Source organism: Leptonychotes weddellii, chromosome 13 (assembly GCF_054177405.1).
Source record: "Leptonychotes weddellii isolate Sample4059 chromosome 13, ASM5417740v2, whole genome shotgun sequence".
In the NCBI taxonomy this organism is placed as follows: Eukaryota; Metazoa; Chordata; class Mammalia; order Carnivora; family Phocidae; genus Leptonychotes; species Leptonychotes weddellii.
In genome coordinates, this window is record NC_138381.1 from 72,841,127 (window position 1) to 72,858,963 (window position 17,837).

The window sequence follows — 17,837 nt, forward strand, 5'->3', positions numbered from 1 at the left end:
CCTTATATCCCTTGCTTCTCTCTCATACACATTCAAAAAAGCTCTGCCCTCCAAACTCTACTTTTTCCCTTCTTACCATTTATGAAAATGAAGTGTCACCAGGGTCTGGGAAGTGTACGTGCCTCACTCCACCTACTGCTTGCAACAGTCTTGTGAGATAGACTGTCGTGTCCCCTGCTTGACAAGCGAGCGAACGGGGGCTCAGAGAGGTGAAGCATCATGCCCAGGACCCATAGCGGGCAAGTGGGGAGCTGTGATGGAGCCCCCCGTTCTTCAGAGTCCAGACCCACTGGTTAACCTCTGCCACCTCCCTCTCATGCTGTCTCCCTCTTTCAGGATCCGTTTCTGCCATTCTCTCATATAAATTCATCGCAAATGTGCTATTTGACATACTGTCCCTAGACATTCTCCTCCTTACCTCTCCCTCAGCTGTATATTCTGGTCTACAGTGTCTCTAGAACATATTTCTACACAGCTGAGATCAGCCCAGATGCCCTGTGCTCACAACTACAGGCCCCCAGGCTCCAATGCACTGCCCTCTCAGAGCTCCCCCTCTGTAAGGCACCCCCAGCCACCAAGCCCCCTCCCAAGCCAGTCCCCAGCCCATTCTGTCTCCTCCTTCCTGAGCTCTCCCACCTCGTGCCACAAGGATTCCAGCTGTGCCAGTTGGGGGGGGGTAGTGGCAACCCCCCGGGGCAGTCTGCCACCCCCCCCAGCACACCTCTGAGCACCAGTCTGCTGGCCCTCAGGCCTCAGGGGCTCTCCAGATGGATGGGAAGTGTGCAGTCTCACCCGATTCGCTCCTGTTCCATCTCTTCCATCTTCTCAGCTCGAGCGATCACTCTGTTGATGATTTCCTTCTCCTCATCTGTCAGCTCTTCCTGCTTCCTCTGTCTGTCGGGCTGACCACCGGGATGGACGGACCAGCCTGCCTGGAGCCTAAAAGGTAATACGGGGAGGCGTGAGGCTGCAGAGACGCCCAGCAGGAAGCAGACAGTGGTGATTAGGCTCTGGTCCCTGGGGTCTGGTATACCTCAGTTCAAGTCCCTGCAGGGAAACTCACCAGCTGGGAGATGAGCCTCTGTTTGCTCATCTGTACAATGGGATGCTTTCTTCCCTCATAGGATTCTGATGAGTTTATTTCTACTAAGCACTTAGCACATGGTAGACACTCTGTGAGCAGCATTTGTAGGATGCTCATGAGAACCTGGAGAGTTAAGGGTGTTCTCAGGAGAAGAATCCAGAACAGAAGACTCTAGAGCTGGAGCAGAAACAATTCTGGGAGGGTGGTCGGAAGCCCTGGGTCCCAGGTTGACCCAGCTCCTGCCTGGCACGGATGTTCTGTTTGGGCCACAAATGATTTCTTCTATAAACTGGAACTAATAGCCAACTGGTTTACAAAAAGCTCTTCATTTCACATCAACATCCAGATTTCCAGCCTCAAAAGCTCCCGTAGCTTTTGCATTCCATCCTGCACTTTCCTTGGCCTTTCTTTTCTTTTCTTTTTTTGAAAGCCAACATTGACATAGCACCCACTGGGTGCCCACATGACCTCATGTCATCCTCACACGGTCCCTACAAATATGGAGAAATTAGACCACTTGCCCAAAGTCACATGGCTGGAAAGTGGTAGAGGTGGAATTCGGAGCTGGGCAGGCGGCTCACTTAACCTCCACAATATGGAGGGAACCCAAGCCCTGCCCACACAGCTCCAGTCGGGGCAAGCAGATCAAAGGCTGCTGGGTGGAGAGCTGATGCTGTGGTCTATGGCAAATTATTATAATCTCCGCTAATAAGATGGTTCACGCCCCATGGCACTGAGGTGCACCCCCTGAGGGGAGCGCAAGGTTGAACACCACTAGAAATGTTTGTCCCTGCTAGGGAAGAAAATCAGTAAGTAGGAATCCTCCGGAGCCAGCACCCCATCAGTTGCCAACCTCTATTATTTCCACTGCTCTAATCACATCAGCAGGCATGAAATTGCCTTTTGACACTCAAAGTTGAAAATTAAAAGCCCCATCTTCCTCCCTCCCCTTGGCTTCTCTTCCATTCTCCCACCCTTAGCTGGTTTGTTCTGAAAAGCGGAGAGGGAAGAGTCCGAAAGCAAAGAGAAACAGTTGTCTGGGAGCAGGCCTTACTCTGAGAAAGGAAAGGAAGGTGTGGCCTGGGGAAATTCCTCATGGAAACACACCTTGCCCTGCAGCAAGGGCCTCTGGGGATGAGCAACTGCAAAAAGTGCTCAGACTATGCTGCTCAAACCCTCCAATGACTTCTCACTGATTTAGAACAACACCCAGAACTACATAGTGGTAGTGGGTGCATGACATTGTGAATATGATAACTGAATCGTACACTTTTAAATGGTTATTGTTATGTTAATGTGAATTCTACCTTCATAAAATAAAACCTGCTTTAAAAGATTTTGCCCATCTGCAAAATCCTACCCGATCTATCCTTAACCTGCCTCTCCATCCTTATGGCCTCTTGCTTTCCCTTATCCCTACAGTCAGCTGCACTGGCCTCTTTGCTCAGTCCTGAACACTGTCTTGCCTCAGGGCCTTTGCACCTACTGTTCCCCCTACCAGGAAAACTTATTTCCACAGATCTTTCCAGGGCCGTCTCCTTCTCATTATTCAGGTCGTGGCTCAAATAGCAGCTTCTTGGAGAGGCCTTCCTTGATCTCCCACTGCCCAGATTTACTTTTCTCACGGCACCCATCACTAACTGAAATTATCTTTGGAAAAATTTTTGTTGTTTACCTGGTTAGTGCATCTCTCCACCCATGCCCCCCCCCCCACGACAATGTTGGTTCCAGGAGGTCTGAGTCTAGGCCACTACTGTGTCAGTTGTATTTAGAATAGTGTCTGAGAGTAAGCACAAAAAGATTTTGAATAAGACACGGTCCCTTGTGGCCCAAAGATGTGTTAAATGTCTAATCAAAAGTGTGACCCAATTATGCTAAATGAAATAAGTCAATCAGAGAAAGACAAGTATCATATGATCTCAATGATATGAGGAATTTGAGAAACAAGACAGAGGATCATAGGGGAAGGGAGGGAAAAATGAAACAAGATGAAACCAGAGAGGGAGACAAACCAAAAGAGACTCTTAATCTCAGGAAACAAACTGAGGGTTGCTGGAGTGGAGGGGGGTGGGAGGGATGGGGTGGCTGGGGCGATGGACACTGGGGAGGGTATGGGCTATGGCGAGCACTCTGAATTGTGTAAGACTGATGAATCACAGAGCTGTGCCCCTGAAACAAATAATATATTATATGTTAATTAAAAAAAAAAGTTGGTGAAATCGAGGGAAAAAAAAAAAGTATGACCCATAGGGAGACCCAAGCAGTGGAACCTGGTCAGTCTATGGGACCAAGGACAGCTCCCTGGGGAAGTGACATCCATGTGAAGACCCCAACAAGGGTCTACTGTGATGCCGGCGAACCTTACATTTGAGACCGTTTGTTTGCATAGGTACCTTCTCGGACCCCAGGAAGGGCATTAGCACTGGCTGAGTGATTGAAAAATTTGCAAAAGCAAGATATTGTTGTTATCTTAAAGAGGGCCCCCTAACTTATATAAGCTTCGGGCCCCGCAGCAGAGCTAGGGCCCCTGCGGAGACCCCAGAGGGGTCTGAAATCCGTGAGGGGATGGCAGAGGAAGAGACCAGGCCTGGCGGAGGGAATAAATGGTCTTTGCAAAGGCCTGGAGTTGAGAAAGGTGGCAGAATGCCCGAGAAGGTGAAGGTCCATGTGGCAGCCAGCCTGCAAGATGGTCCCCTAAGACCCCTGCCTCCTGGTATTCACACTGACTCCTGGCTGGTCCTCTGTGTGACCGACGAAATACAGTGGAAGTGGCAGTGCATGACTTCCAAGGCTGGGTCGTAAGAGTCATGCAGCTTCCACTTTGGTGTCTTGGGTCATTCGCCCCGAGGGAAGCCAGGTGCCATGTCATGAGGACGTGCAAACATCCCGGTGGAGAAGTCCACATGCAGGGGATCGGGGGCCCCCCAGCAACAGCCAGAGTCAACTTGACTGCTACGCGATGCTCCAGCCCCCAGCAAGCCCTGGGATGCCTGCCGCCCAGTGGGCATGTGACTACAGCTGCATGAGGAACCCAGTCCAGCCACCCTCAAATGCCCACCCAACAGAAACTGTGAGATGTGACAAGTGGTTTCTGCTGTCTTGAACCACTAGGTTGGAGGTGATTTGGTCTGCAGCATTAGATAACTAGAAACACTCGGCTGGAGGATAGAGACAGAGCAGCATAAAGACCCACCTACAGTGTCAGGATACAATTTCTGTTGCTGCATAATGAGTTGTTACAAACTTAGGGGCTTAAAACAACACACATGTATTATTTCACAGTTTCCGTGTCCGTCCAGGCCTTGCTAAGCTGGGTCCTCTGCTTGGCATCTCACGAGGCTGCAATCAGGTGTTGGCTAGGCTGTGTTCTCATGTGGGGGCTTGACTGGGGAAAAATCTGTTTCCAGACAAATTCGGGTTGTTGGCAGAATTCATTTCCTTGCAGCTGCCTAAAGTGAGGGCTTGGCTTTTTGTTAGCTGTTGTCAAGAGGCCACCCCCAGGTCCTGGAGGCAATCTGCAATTCCTAACTAGGTGGGCTTCTCCAATTTCATCCTGTGGGCTGCTTGCTTCATCAAGTATTCTAGGTGAATCTAGCTCCTGTCAACTGAGAGTGTCTTATATAACAATGTAATCATGAGAGTTACATCAGGCCCCTTTGCTATATTCTATAGGTTAGAAACAGGTCCTACATCCCAGGTCCCCACATTCAAGGTGAGGGGATTACACAAAGTCATGAACACCAGGAGATGGAGACCACTGTCTGTCTGCCTTGCTTGAATGCTCCCCACAATGGAGACCTCACTCTCTTATAAGGAGCCTGTGATGTTCTGTTAAAAAGATCTTCCTGGGCGCCTGGGTGGCTCAGTTGGTTAAGCAACTGCCTTCGGCTCAGGTCATGATCCTGGAGTCCCGGGATCGAGTCCCGCATCGGGCTCCCTGCTCGGCAGGGAGTCTGCTTCTCCCTCTGACCCTCCCCCCTCTCATGTGCTCTCTCTCATTCTCTCTCTCTCAAATAAATAAATAAAATCTTTAAAAAAAAAAAAAAAAGATCTTCCTTACGGTATGCTAATATCCCTTAGTCTGCTGTATCTTCTCATTATTTTTGAAAGATACACTGGACTCTAGCATAATGAAGACCATTCATCCTTCCCGTGTGCTAATATCCCTTAGTCTGCTGTTTCTTCTCATTATTTTTAAAAGATACACTGGACTCTAGCATAATGAAGACCATTCATCCTTCCCAAAGAGCCTTAGTTACAACCTGATTCAGCCACCTCCCCAGGTCCCTCTGGCTTCGCATGGAAATGGCTGTCTCAACTGCCCCTATTCTTCCCTCCTTTGTGCCTATTTTCTTCCTTCCTCCTCTTCTGATTCCTCTCTGCTTATTTCTTGCCTTTACAAAGCAGCTCAGTGACCAAAACAGAGCACAGGTGAGATGTTGGGCCATGTACCCAGTGGAGACCCCTTCCAGGCCATCTTCCTGCAGCTCACAATCTGCTCATGGACAGGGTCAGCCAGGGGCCAGACATGAAGTCAACACCTCTCACCCCAACACACAACTCGTTGGGGTCCATGTGCATAGGAAACGGGTGCTGCTGGACATACATGGCTCCAGAAACATAAGCAGGGATGGGGTTCCCTGACAGGCCCTGCCTGAGATAACTGCCTCCATCTGCAGACAAGCAGAAGGTCTGCTGGGGGCTGCCAGCATCTCTCCAAACCCTTTCCCCATTCTCGGCTCCAAAACATGCAGCTGACAAACAGCTCATCAGTGTTTGAAAATGTCACCGATTGGTCTCAGTGGGGACTCACAAGCCTCCTGTGGATTTTCATGTTTTAATTCCAAAAGCAAACAGAGGGAAATGAGATGGTGTTTCAAACCAAAGCCTTTGCTCTCAAGGGGGAGGTTGGGTCTGTCTGGGTCTCCCCATGATATGCTGGGGAGCACTGTGAGCATGGGACTCTCGAGAATGCTCCTATGACAGGACGGTGGCTCCCTTGCCTGGGCCTCTGGTATAGGATTGCAGCTCCACATCCTTAAGACCAGAGTCCAGTGTTGGGAACTCATCAAAGACCAAAGTTGGAGACCAAAGTACTGCTTCTTTGAACAAGTTACTCACAGCATTGTACCCAAGCCAGAAAACATCCAGAGGGCTGCTGCAGGCCAACGTGAGCCCTCCTTGACCCTGACCAGGCAGAGTTCAAGATTGTAATCCTGGGTCTGCTACGTATAAGCAGGTGTATACTGGGGCTCTGCACTGCTCTGAATATCAGTTTCTGGATCTATTAAATGGGAATAATTTCATTTCTATTTCCTGCTGGGACCCTGAGAGGCCACTCTGGACCCTCCAAGGCTGCATGAGGAGAGACCTGGCTCACTGGCTGGGACAGGTGAGAGTGAAGAGCCTAGCCTGTCTCCACTCTTATCCACATACTTAAGACAATGCTTCCTGTAGAAATATTGAAGGATTCCTGCCTCCTATTCCCCACAAACTGTTCTCGGCAGTTCCCTAGAGGGATCTCAAGGGCTGCAGGGGAGTGGGGAAGAGAGGAACAGAGTAGGCAGTTAACCAGGCCCTCCATCCTCACTCAGCTGGGTTCTCAACACTAGCAAAGCAGGATCCCAGTAAAAAAAAAAAAAAAAAAAAAATTTAAAGAACTTAATATTTAATAAAAGCATGAAATATGGTTTATTGCATTGATGACCTCAATAGTTCACCCTCCCAAGTATCCATGCTCTTTGCCATGTGAATTTGAACTCGCTCTCACCAAAGAGTTAGTCTATTTCCCTACCCGTGAATCCTTCCCAGACTTATGACTTGCTCCAGCCAATAAAATGCAGAGGAGTGATGTTGTGCCCCTCCTGAGGCTGAGCCTGCAAAAGTCTCATGCATTTCTGCTTCCTCTCTTACACCTCTGCCATGAGCACGAAGACAAGCCCAGGACAGCATGCTGGAGGATGAGAAGCATGTGGAGCAGAGTTGAGCCATCCAGCCATGGCCGTCCTAGATCAGTCAACCCTTTGATGCATAAGCAAGCCCAGGCAAGACCGGCAGGGCCACCAGCCAAGCCCAGAACCCTGGGAATAAATAACTTTGGTTCTATGCCACTGGGTTTTAAGATGGTTTGTTACACAGCCAAAGCTGACCGATACACTATCCACTATGGCAACCACACACAAAGGTGAAGCCTGTTAGAGTCTCTACATTTATTTTACGGTTCTGTATTACTTGAAATGACAAGTTGCATAAACTTCACTATCATATGTTGAATGCTTTCAGCCACTAAAGGTCTTTATCCAGCTCTCCTCTTATCTGTCTTATATATTTAGCTTCTGAATTAAGTTTATTCAAAGAAAGAGTTTCGCTGCTGACAAAAAGTTTAAAGATCACCGCAGCTGACCTGCTCATTTCCCAGCTGACTGATGCTCTGAAGAGACCAGGGAATTGCTAAGCAACACGTGTGAGTCAGAGACTCAAGAAACTGGCATCCTGGCCATGCCTCATTGGCCACCTGAACATACCTGCTCCGGTGCATCTGGGGAGTGTCAGAAGGAGCCCTCCCACCACAGCCAGCAGCCACAGCCCCCAAGGCAGAATGAAATCCATCCTGCCTCCTGATGGCAGCACCTCACAGGTGTTGTTCCTTAAAATACTGCCAAGGCCAGACTCCTGCCTCCTTTTGGCCTCCCACCTCGATTCTTCATTTCACGCACACAATAGTCACATAATAAATACCCACCAGATGTCTCTATTAATAAATTATAATTCCCAAAAGGAGTGGGATGATGGAAGTGCTGCTGGGGCATGAAAGCTCTGAAGCATTAAATAGCAGCAGTGTGCAGAAAATTAATCCTTTTTCTTTCCTTTTTCTTCTCCACCCCCCTTCCCCCCAGGATGCCAACAGAGGTAGGTGTCAGCAGGAAGTCTCTTTACAGCTCAGTGAATGAGGTTTTAATGAATCCGGGAGGAAAGGATGGGGAAGGAGAGGCTGCTACACCACAAAACGGTTTAATATGCCCTGCTGGCACAAAGATCCTTTTGGATGAAATTTACCTCTACCAAACCAAAGGGGATGCAGAAGGGATGCTGTGGCCCCCCTACCCCCTTTAGAATGCGAAGGAAATCTCGGGGGGCCTGCTAATCTTTTAAGTCAGACTGAGTTCTACTCACTTCCTCTAAATTTCCATGCTACTCTCCTATTTGGACTTTGCACCTGCTATTCCCCTACCTGGAACTCCTCTGTCTCTTCCCCATCTTGCTCCTCCATCGCCTGGTCTCAGTTTACACGTCACTTCTTCCAGGAACTCTCCCACCATGACCGCCAAGTCTGGGCTGGGTGCCTCTCCTTGTGTTCCACAGCCCACTGTGATTCTGCTATTACAGCTCCTTGCACATTTGTGTATTTGTTGCTGACTGGGTGTTTATTTGTTTGTAGACCCCATTAGATACATACTCATACCCTGGCTATCCCTGTATCCCTGGGGCTTAGCACAGTGTTTTAAGGGAGGAGGGAAGAGGTGAAGGAAGGAGGGAAAGAGAATGAACATACACCCTTTCGACTTTCAGCCCTCAGGGAGCCTCCAAGAGCCTTGGCACCCTCTGGAGTCATGAACTTCTCTCTTGGGATGTTCATATTTATGATCTGACAATGTCTCAGCATCTTTCTCTGGATGTCTGAATAATATACTCACAATATTCACAAAAAGCTTATCTTGTCTGGCCAGAGTCTTATCAGCCAACAACGGGGATTGCAGAACATTCAAATAGTCTTTAGTGATCAGCTTGTCCAAAGCCCCCAATTGACAGATAGGGAGGGAGGGTCAGAGTCGGGGAAAGAATTTCCCCAAATCACCTGGTTAAGTGTTTATCAGCATTAAGAAAGCCTTTAAGGATTCTGGGCCTGATGATGTGGTCACTTGGGTCCAAAAAAGCTGAAATTTTGCAAGTGCTATAAATATATACAGGTTCCATATGTAATATATATATATATATATATATATATACACACACACACATATATATACATACAAATATATATTACAAGGTATATATAACATATATACAAAACATAAGTGTGTGTGTGTACGTATGTGTATGTGTAAACACACAACGTACATATATACAAAGGTAAGGCAAGGTTGTAATTCACACATGCCTCTCACTTTGCTTGGTGCTTTACAGTTTACAAAGCTTTCCTGTGCATCTCATTCGATCCTACCACCACCCGCAGAGGGAGGAAGGACAGGGTTATCAGATGTACTTTACAAAGGAGGGAACTGGGACTCAAGGAGGTGAAGGGCGTGGCTCCAGGTCATGTTGAAACTGAGTACCACAGCAGGACTCAGTCCTGGGTTTTCTGATGGCAGGCCTAGTATTCTGCTGCTGGCTTTGTGATAACTTCCCCATCTTAGGGGAGGGTAAAAACGGCCTTCCAGAGCTTCTCAATGTGCACACACAACCAAAGCTTGGTCTGCTTTGCAGCCTGACTGTTCATTTATTGGACCCAGCATTCAATCTGTCATGCATATTGAGGAAATGAATCCAATTTAAAACAGAAACATTGTAAGCAAAGATAGGACCTCTGCGTCAAAGGCACTTCGCTGGGAAATGAGACTGACCTCCCATGAGGTGACAGGGACCATATGTATGGCACGTAACTTTCCACAGGCTCTGTTCTGTTCCTCATCACCTTTTATTAATGACAGCACTTATGTGAGCTAACACCGTCTTTATCTGAGAACATTGTTCCCAGGCAAATGCTGCAGAAGCAGGCACAGAGTGGTCCATAAATTTGCTGGAATCCCACAGATTACAAACAAGGATGAAATTGAGAGCTCTCCTAAGGAATGCATTCCATCCTTTTACCAAGATCATTTTTTGAAACTTCATAATTTTTTTCCCTCAGGAAACTTGGGTTGTTGGTTTGTTTGTTTTTTTAGATATGCAAAACTTGCTAATTCCTTTTTTAACCAGCTCTCTTTAGGGGAAAAGCTAATTTGATCAGAAAAGAGAAAATTCAGTTTGTAGAAAAATTAAAGTATCAAAATACTCACTGTTCTTTATCACTGAAGGAAGGCAAAGAAAGGAGAGAAAGAGAAAATAAAATTAGGAAAAAAAATCTCCTAACGATGCCAACGCTGGATGCAACAACCACAGAGTGTAAATTGCAATGACCTACTTCTGGTATGATTACCAACCCCCCCCAGTCATTATCATCTCATTTCGGCACATCCGAAAAAGGCTGCTGCAATGTAGGGTTGTAAAATCCTCAGCTTTGATTAAAATGACCATTCAGTTCAGCTTATTAATTAACTGAGCTGATCATTGATGTATGTGAACAATGGATTTTCGGTACCAAAGAGAAATCACCTAATGGCAGCATGGCTAGCCTCATCCTGGGGGAGGAGGAGCACACTGAGGGAGGGCCATGAGCCCCGAACAAGTCAGAGGATCATTCACTTGCAGTCCCCCACTTTGGTAAAGCAAGTTGTTCCAGAAAGGGGAACTGGATCTCCATGTACTAGGTGAGCAATCACAGCCATGTCATGGCCTCCCTTTGGGCCTCAGTTTCCACCCCCGACCTCTGGTACTCCCTGGCTTGCAGACTTGAAAGCCATGGAGAAATATCAACTCTCAGGCACCAGGATTTCTCCCCACATATTCCCAACACAGGGAGCACCCTCCCCAAGGAAGAAGCAAATTGCTTGCCGGCTTTCAAACGCAATCACAATGACGGTGTTTCAAACACCGTCATTAGATTCAAGGAGGCTGAGAGAGGAAGGTATTTGAAAATCACGAAAGCATCTGAAAATCACAAAAATAGTAAATGTCTCTGGCTAGCCAGCAGTTAATTAGGAGAAAAGCATTAGAGGCGTCTACAGGAGCTGCAGCAGATGAGCCAGCATGTGTGATGACTGTAATTCACCCATTAGCATTTATTTGAAAAATAATTTTAATATCTGACAGAAACGCAGGAGCAATCAAGGCAGCTGGATGTGCGCAGAATGCAAGATGTTTCGTAGGAGCCCAGCAGCACTTTAATGAAACTGCGTCCAGACTGTTTGAATAATTCTAATTTAATTGTAGGGCAAATTGTTTGGCTTCACATTGACTAAAGTAAACTCTGATGGATGGTATTTTAATTAATTGACATTTCTTAAATAAAATAAATATTTTACCCCCATCCACCCTTCAGGCAACTGTTTATCTTACAGAGACACAATTTTTGGCTGATGAAATACTCTCTGCAAAGTAAGTTTGGCTCCAAGAGGACACCAGGGGAAGGGCTTGGCAGACTAGAAGTTTCCTCTTGACAAGGAAGCCAACAGAGTTCCCTGGGGTCTTCAAAACTGTAAAATTTGTAGAACTAGAGGTCTTAGAAGGAAGCGGACAGGGGCTTTTGCTTCAGAGAATATGAGTGGACTAAATATTCAGAAAGACCCTTCACCAGTATATAATTAGGTCCTAGATAAATTAGAGCAGATTCTCTTTTTAAAAAGATTTATGTATTTATTTGAGAGAGAGAGCGCGTGCACGAGCAGAAGGGGAAGAGGGAGAGGGAGAGAGATTCCCCAGCAGACTCTGCACTGAGCACAGAGCCGGACACGGGGCTCGATCTCACGACCCTGAGATCACATGAGCTGAAACCAAGAGTTGGACGCCCAACTGACTACACCACTCTGGTGCCCCAGGGCAGACTCTTTTTTAATGCAGTTCTGGGATTGCTAGAAAGCAAGGGAATTCTCCAACATCGCCTCCCCTGGCAAAACAAATAAACAAAACAGACTTTGTCAAAATAAAAATGTTTCCTCCTCAAAAGATTTTGTTATGAGAAAGAAAAGGCGCATCGTAGACCAAGAGAAAATATGTGCAAAATGTGTTTCCAAAAAAAGGACACTTATCCATAACATATGAAAAAAACCCTGTAAAATTTAACAAGAAGGTAAATGACCTGATTTTAAAAATGGACAAAAGATTTGAACAGACATCTCAACAAAGAAGTTAGAGGAATGGCAAATATTTCATAAGAAGTTCAGCATCATTAGTCAGTAGGGAAATGAGAGTGAAAGCCATAGAGAAATGCCACTGTGCACACACACTAGAAGGGTTAACACTGGAAAAACTGGTCATCTCCAGAGCTGGGGTGGAGTCAGAGAAGCTGGAACTCTCTCCCACGCCTGCCGGTGGGAACATAAAATGGCACAACCAACTTGGAAAATGGTCTGGCTGCTTAGTGAGAAGTCCAGTGTACACCTATCATGCAAGTAGGGACAGTCTACTCCCAAATAATTACCCAAGAGAGAGGAAAGCATCTCTATAGGAGGTTTCATTTGTACCAGCCCCAAACTGGAAACAGCCCAGAGTCCCTCAGTACACAGGCAACTAAACAAATTGTGGTATATCCACACAACGAAATGGAATTCAGTCATACAAAGGAACAGACTATTGCTACGCAAAACAGTTTGGATGTTCTAGAACAATAGGGAGGGCTCATGAAATAAATTGTGCTGAGAGAAAGAGGAGAGACATCTCTTCCCCAGAAAAGAGTTCGCGCTCTACGATGCCATTTGTAGGACATTCAGAAAAATGCAAACTAATGTATAGTTACAGAAAGATGAGCAATTACCTAGAAATGGGTGGGGAGGAGATGGAAGAAGAGGCACAAGGAAGCTTCTGGGATGGATGGATTTGTTCATTATCTTGGCTGTTGTGACAGCTTCACGAGTATATGTTTTTACAACGACCAAATCATAACTTTGTGTGCTGTTGAAGGTACGTATGCATACTTTTATAAAGGCAATCTTTTGAAAAAGAAAAAGAAGACCCAGCAAACAGAATCCAGGACAGTGAGCTGTGAGCAAGAAGCCGAGGCAAACACCAGCCCTGCTGTTCCGGAGTCTGACCTTCAGATCCTCAGGGGCAGAGAAGTTCAATCTGAGACCCCAAAATGGAGCCAGGACCCTCTGGGGGGGGGGCGGTGAGGGGGGCTAATGTCATCCCAGGGGGAGCGGTACCCCTGACTCCAGGCAGGAGCAAGAGTGCCAATCCCTCTGAAGAAAAATATCCCTGAAGGAGATTCTCCAGGATTCTCACAGATTGAGCACACAATAAAAAATTACCATGTGTTCAAAGAAACAAGCTATTTTGAGTGAAAATCTCCAGGAATGATAAACAGCAGCTTTAGATTGTCAAGCAATGGTGTGCTGGTGAACTTTTCACAACTGACGATTTAACAGTGGGGAAAAAGCCCCACTGAATGCAAAACCGGGAAGAAATACACAGTAGTGTATCATTATATACACGGGTATGATAGACGTACATAACATAACACAGAGAATAACAAAATGTCGTAAAATAATTAAGTGATTAATTTTGGGTCTTTACATCCTTTGTGTTGAATATCATTTAACTGTAGAATTACAAACTCAATTTTTCAGAATGGTCGTGTTTAATCACTGGCTTGGAAAATGCCTGAAAATTTATCAGCTCTCATGAGCCAGGGTGGTACAGATCCGAGGCGTCACCGATTCGCGTATAATAATCACTGGATACAGAATGTGATGTCACCTTTATGTCCCATTTCCCAATTTTTAAATCATTAGGCCAAAAACAAACAGTAAGAAAATACTTCTGTGGGTCAGAGTCAGCTGGTGGCCTGCCATTTTGCGCCCTGTGACTTAGTCCAACCTCTTCACGCGATTGATAAGAAAACTGAGGCCCAGAAAGGGGCAAAGCTTTGCCCATGATCACACGGGAAATGAGCTCGGATCTAGAAGCAGAATCAAGCCTGATTCTAAGCACCGGGTCCATGCTCTTACCACCATCTCTAATATGGGGCATGCAGCTCAGAATTTCCTCTTGTTATTCCAACCTTGCAAAGCAGTAAAATCAGTGAAGTTTCTATAACAATACCCCTACCAGATCCATTTCTTCCCACCCCAGGGAAGGAAATTCTATTTGTTTCTTTGCAACTCCTTTCTCCCTCACTGACCCCACACAAGCCACGCCCCAGAAGACGCAGCCACTTACTTTGACTGAAGAGGTCGGTCACTGGGACACATCCAACGGCTAGAGCTGTTGCTGAATACGGTGTCCGTCATGGCAGAAGTTCGATGCTCCTGGAAAATAGGAACCCAGAGAGGACATCACCCAGTTAGCCAGCCACTCTTTGTATTTCTCAAGTCCTTCCTCTATGCCAAGCACTCCCGGGGATGCAGAGAAGAAAGGGCACTTCACCCAGCTTCTCCACTTCCCAGATGGGGAAAACTGAGGACATCACACTTTCCCTAGTGGCAGAAGTGGATCAGAGCGGAGAGCCTTCTTCCTTAAATGCACATTCTTCCCATTCACTAACCCAGGATGACATGCCCAGCAGGGGGAGGGTCATCAGAGTTCTTAATTCCAATCCAGGGTCTTCCTACTGGGGGATGTCATCAGACGCATTTGCCAGTCCACTTGGCTTGGTCAGCTTTGAGATCCGAAATCCTGGAGTCAATCCTGGCTTTTTTTTTAATACTTTAACACCCAAGCCATCAGAAAATCATGTTGGCTTGATCTTCATAATGGACCCAGAATCTGCCCACTGCTCTCTGCCTGGCTGGCTACTGTAGCCTCTTCACTGGTAGCCCTGCTTCTACCCTTGGCCTTCTTCAGTCCATGCTCCACACAGTGGCCAGGAAGATGTTCACAAACATAAGTCACAGCTTGTAAAAACAGCACCACCATGGTTAAACACAGAGCTAACATATGACCCCGCAATTCCATGCCTAAGTATCTACCCTCGCAAGAGAAATGAAAACACATGCCCACACAAAAACGTGTACACAAATGCTCATTGCAGCATTGTTCATAATAGCCAAAAGGTAGGAACGACTCAATATTCACCAACTGATGAATGGACAAACAAGATGCGGTGTATCCATGCAATGGAATGTCATCCAGCTGTAGAAAGGAAGGGAAACTCCAAAACATGCCGAGTGAAAGCCAGGCACAAAAGGCCACATAGTGTATGATTCCCTCTATAAGAAATGTCCAGAATAGGCAAATCCATAGAGACAGAAAGTAGATTTTTGATTGCCAGAGGCTGGGGGAGGGTAGAAGGGCTGGAGGTGATGGCTACTGCAGGGCGGGGTGGGGGCAATGAGAATGTTCTAAATTCATTGTGATGATGGTTGCACAACTTCATGAATATACTAAAAGCCACTAAATTGTCTACCTTAAAAGGGTGAACTGTATGATATGTGAATTTTATCTCAGTGAAGCTGGGGGAGGGAGGTGACCCTTAGGAAAACTGGCAGGCCCATTAAAGCTATAAATATTTACCTACCCTACGGTTCACGAATTCTACTCTTAGGCACATAGCCAGGGGGACAATGCTCATTTCTAAAACATGTACAAGAATGTTCATAGCCTCTGTATTCATAACAGCTAAAAACTAGAAGTCATTCAAATGTACATCAACAGGAGAGCAGATAGATAAAAGTGGTCTGTTCACACAGTGGAATACTGGTCCACAATAAAAGACAAACTCCTGGGGCGCCTGGGTGGCTCAGTCGGTTAAGTGTCTGCCTTCGGCTCAGGTCATGATCTCAGGGTCCTGGGATCGGGCCCCGCATCGGGCTCCCTGCTCCGCAGGAAGCCTGCTTCTCCCTCTCCCACTCCCCCTACTTGTGTTCCCTCTCTCGCGTGTCTCTCTCTGTCAAATAAATAAATAAAATCTTTAAAAAAAAAAAAAAAAGACAAACTCCTGATGTACGTAACAATGGGGATGAATCTTGAAGACATGATGTTTTATGAAAGAAGCCAGCAGCAAAAGAGGACATGCTATTTGATGGCATTTACATAAAAGTTAAGGACAGACAAAGGTATTTGATAGTTGTAGAAATCAGAGCAAATCCATGGCTAACTTTGGGGAGGGTACTGGCTGGGAAGGAGCAGGAGGGGAACTCAGTAGGGTGAAAATGTTCTGTATCTTCACGTGGGTGGTACATACATCTGCAAAAGCCAGGTGTGCACTTTATGTCCCTTCCTTCACCCCAAATAAAGTAAATCAGCCCATGTCACTCTTTTGCTCAAAAGTCTTCAATGGTTCCCTATTGCTCCCAGAACAAAGTCTCAACTCCTTATCATGATCTTGGCTCCATATGACCTCCTTCTTTAACCCCACCTCCCACTCTGCTCTTGCTCCCTACTCAGCCCCACAGGCCTCCCTGTGCTTCCTCCAACATCCCACGTCCTTGCCCTCCCGTCTGCCTGAACTCCATCTGCAGATGTTTGCTGGAATGTCACCTCCTCAAAGGGCCTTCCCTGACTGCTCCACTTAAAACAGCTCCTCCACTCTGGCTTCCTTCACTCTGATTTCCTTTTCTTCAGAGCTCAGATCCCTTCCCAAATTTATCGTATGTCTTGTTTGTTTATTTGCTTAGAATTTGCATCTCTTAGCTCTAAAATGTAAGCCCCTTGCAGGACTTATTCTGTTCTCTTCCCTCTTAATCTCCAACACCTCTCATAGTGCCTGGCACGTAGAAGGCGTTTAATAAATATTTGTTGAACACATGCATGAGTCTCCTTTATTTTATTTTTTTTTTCTTCTTTTTTTTGAGTCTCCTTTAACACTAAGGCAATCCAGCTGAACTGAGCCAGGCTTCTGGCCTCTGCGAAGGTCCCCGCCTTGCACCTCCCGCAGGGTCTAGCCGAAGAGAAAGGGGGAGAGACCCCGGAGATTACATTTAATTAATTAAAAAAACAACAACAACAACAAACTTCAGAAGGTGGCTCACTGTGTCCAGTGGGTCCTGATTTCCCCGAAGCTCTTGGTACAACACCGCCTTGTTTTCTGGGACGCTGAATAGCTGAGAAGCCAGGAGGTGAGCAGGGAGGGTACTCTCTCTGCTATCCTGCAGCCGGTGGGGTTATTAAATCTTCCAGTGGGCTGAGGGCTGGACACGGGGGAGAGAAGCCTCTTACAGAAAAGTCATTTCGTCTGCTCCCCTGTGGTTGACATAATCTTCCCAGACTCATATGACCATTTCACTGTTTCCACTTGGAAAACAGAAGGAAAGGAGGGATGGCTCCTGGTGCAGAGGAAATCTGCTGAGAAGAAACTTAACGTCTCATTTTTGCCTGTACCGGGAGCTGAGCAAGGCCACCCTGGGCCCTGCTGGGTGCCGAGACCCTCGGGCCCAGGTAATGGGCTTCCTTGGCTGTCCCTGGACTGGACTTAGAACGTTCATTTGAATACCCTGCCTTCGCTTTGCAGCAGAGATGAAGCACTGCCCTGGGGGGTGGGGTTGGGGTCCCAGGAAGCAGGGAGGGCTGGGTCAAGGGTTACACAGTACCCCCTCCCGTGAACTCTGATCTCCAAATTCCGGTACCCTCGAGGGGGAACCTGGCCACCACCCTCTCCAGCATTCATTCAGTCATACGCACCAGGAGTTCATTTCCTATTAATATTCTGCCTGCCAAGCGCAAGAGTGTTGGCTGACAGCCCCGTGGAAACCACCCAGCTCCATCCTCCAGGCCAGAAGCCACCCCGGACAGTACTGCTTATTTCGGCTTTGCCATCCAGGGCTCTCAAAGCACTTCACCTCTCAGGACTGGACTCCTTGTCCAGTGCGTGCCCTGGTCAACCGGGCCTGGGCCAGGAGAGGGGATGCCTGAGCCATGGAGGCACTGAACAGCAGAGGAGCGAGCCCAGAGAAAGGAGGTCATGTGTCAGCAGGCAGGTCCTCACTGGGGGGGGGGGGGGGGA

The 17,837-nt window shown here is 47.1% G+C and overlaps 1 long non-coding RNA gene across 7 annotated transcripts in view; it reads right to left on the bottom strand.

Moving 5' to 3' along the window:
* Positions 1-797: 797 nt before the first annotated feature.
* The window catches only part of LOC115937803 (uncharacterized), a 193,781-nt gene continuing 176,741 nt past the window's right edge, over positions 798-17,837 (bottom strand). For 6 of the 7 annotated variants that reach the window (XR_014139795.1, XR_014139794.1, XR_014139793.1 and 3 more), the window contains 3 exons: positions 16,867-17,025; positions 14,105-14,205; positions 798-939 (listed from right to left, as the gene is read on the bottom strand). This is a non-coding gene — a long non-coding RNA (uncharacterized LOC115937803). The remainder of the gene's footprint in view (positions 940-14,104; positions 14,206-16,866; positions 17,026-17,837) is intronic. The other variant, XR_014139796.1, reaches the window with a different exon arrangement.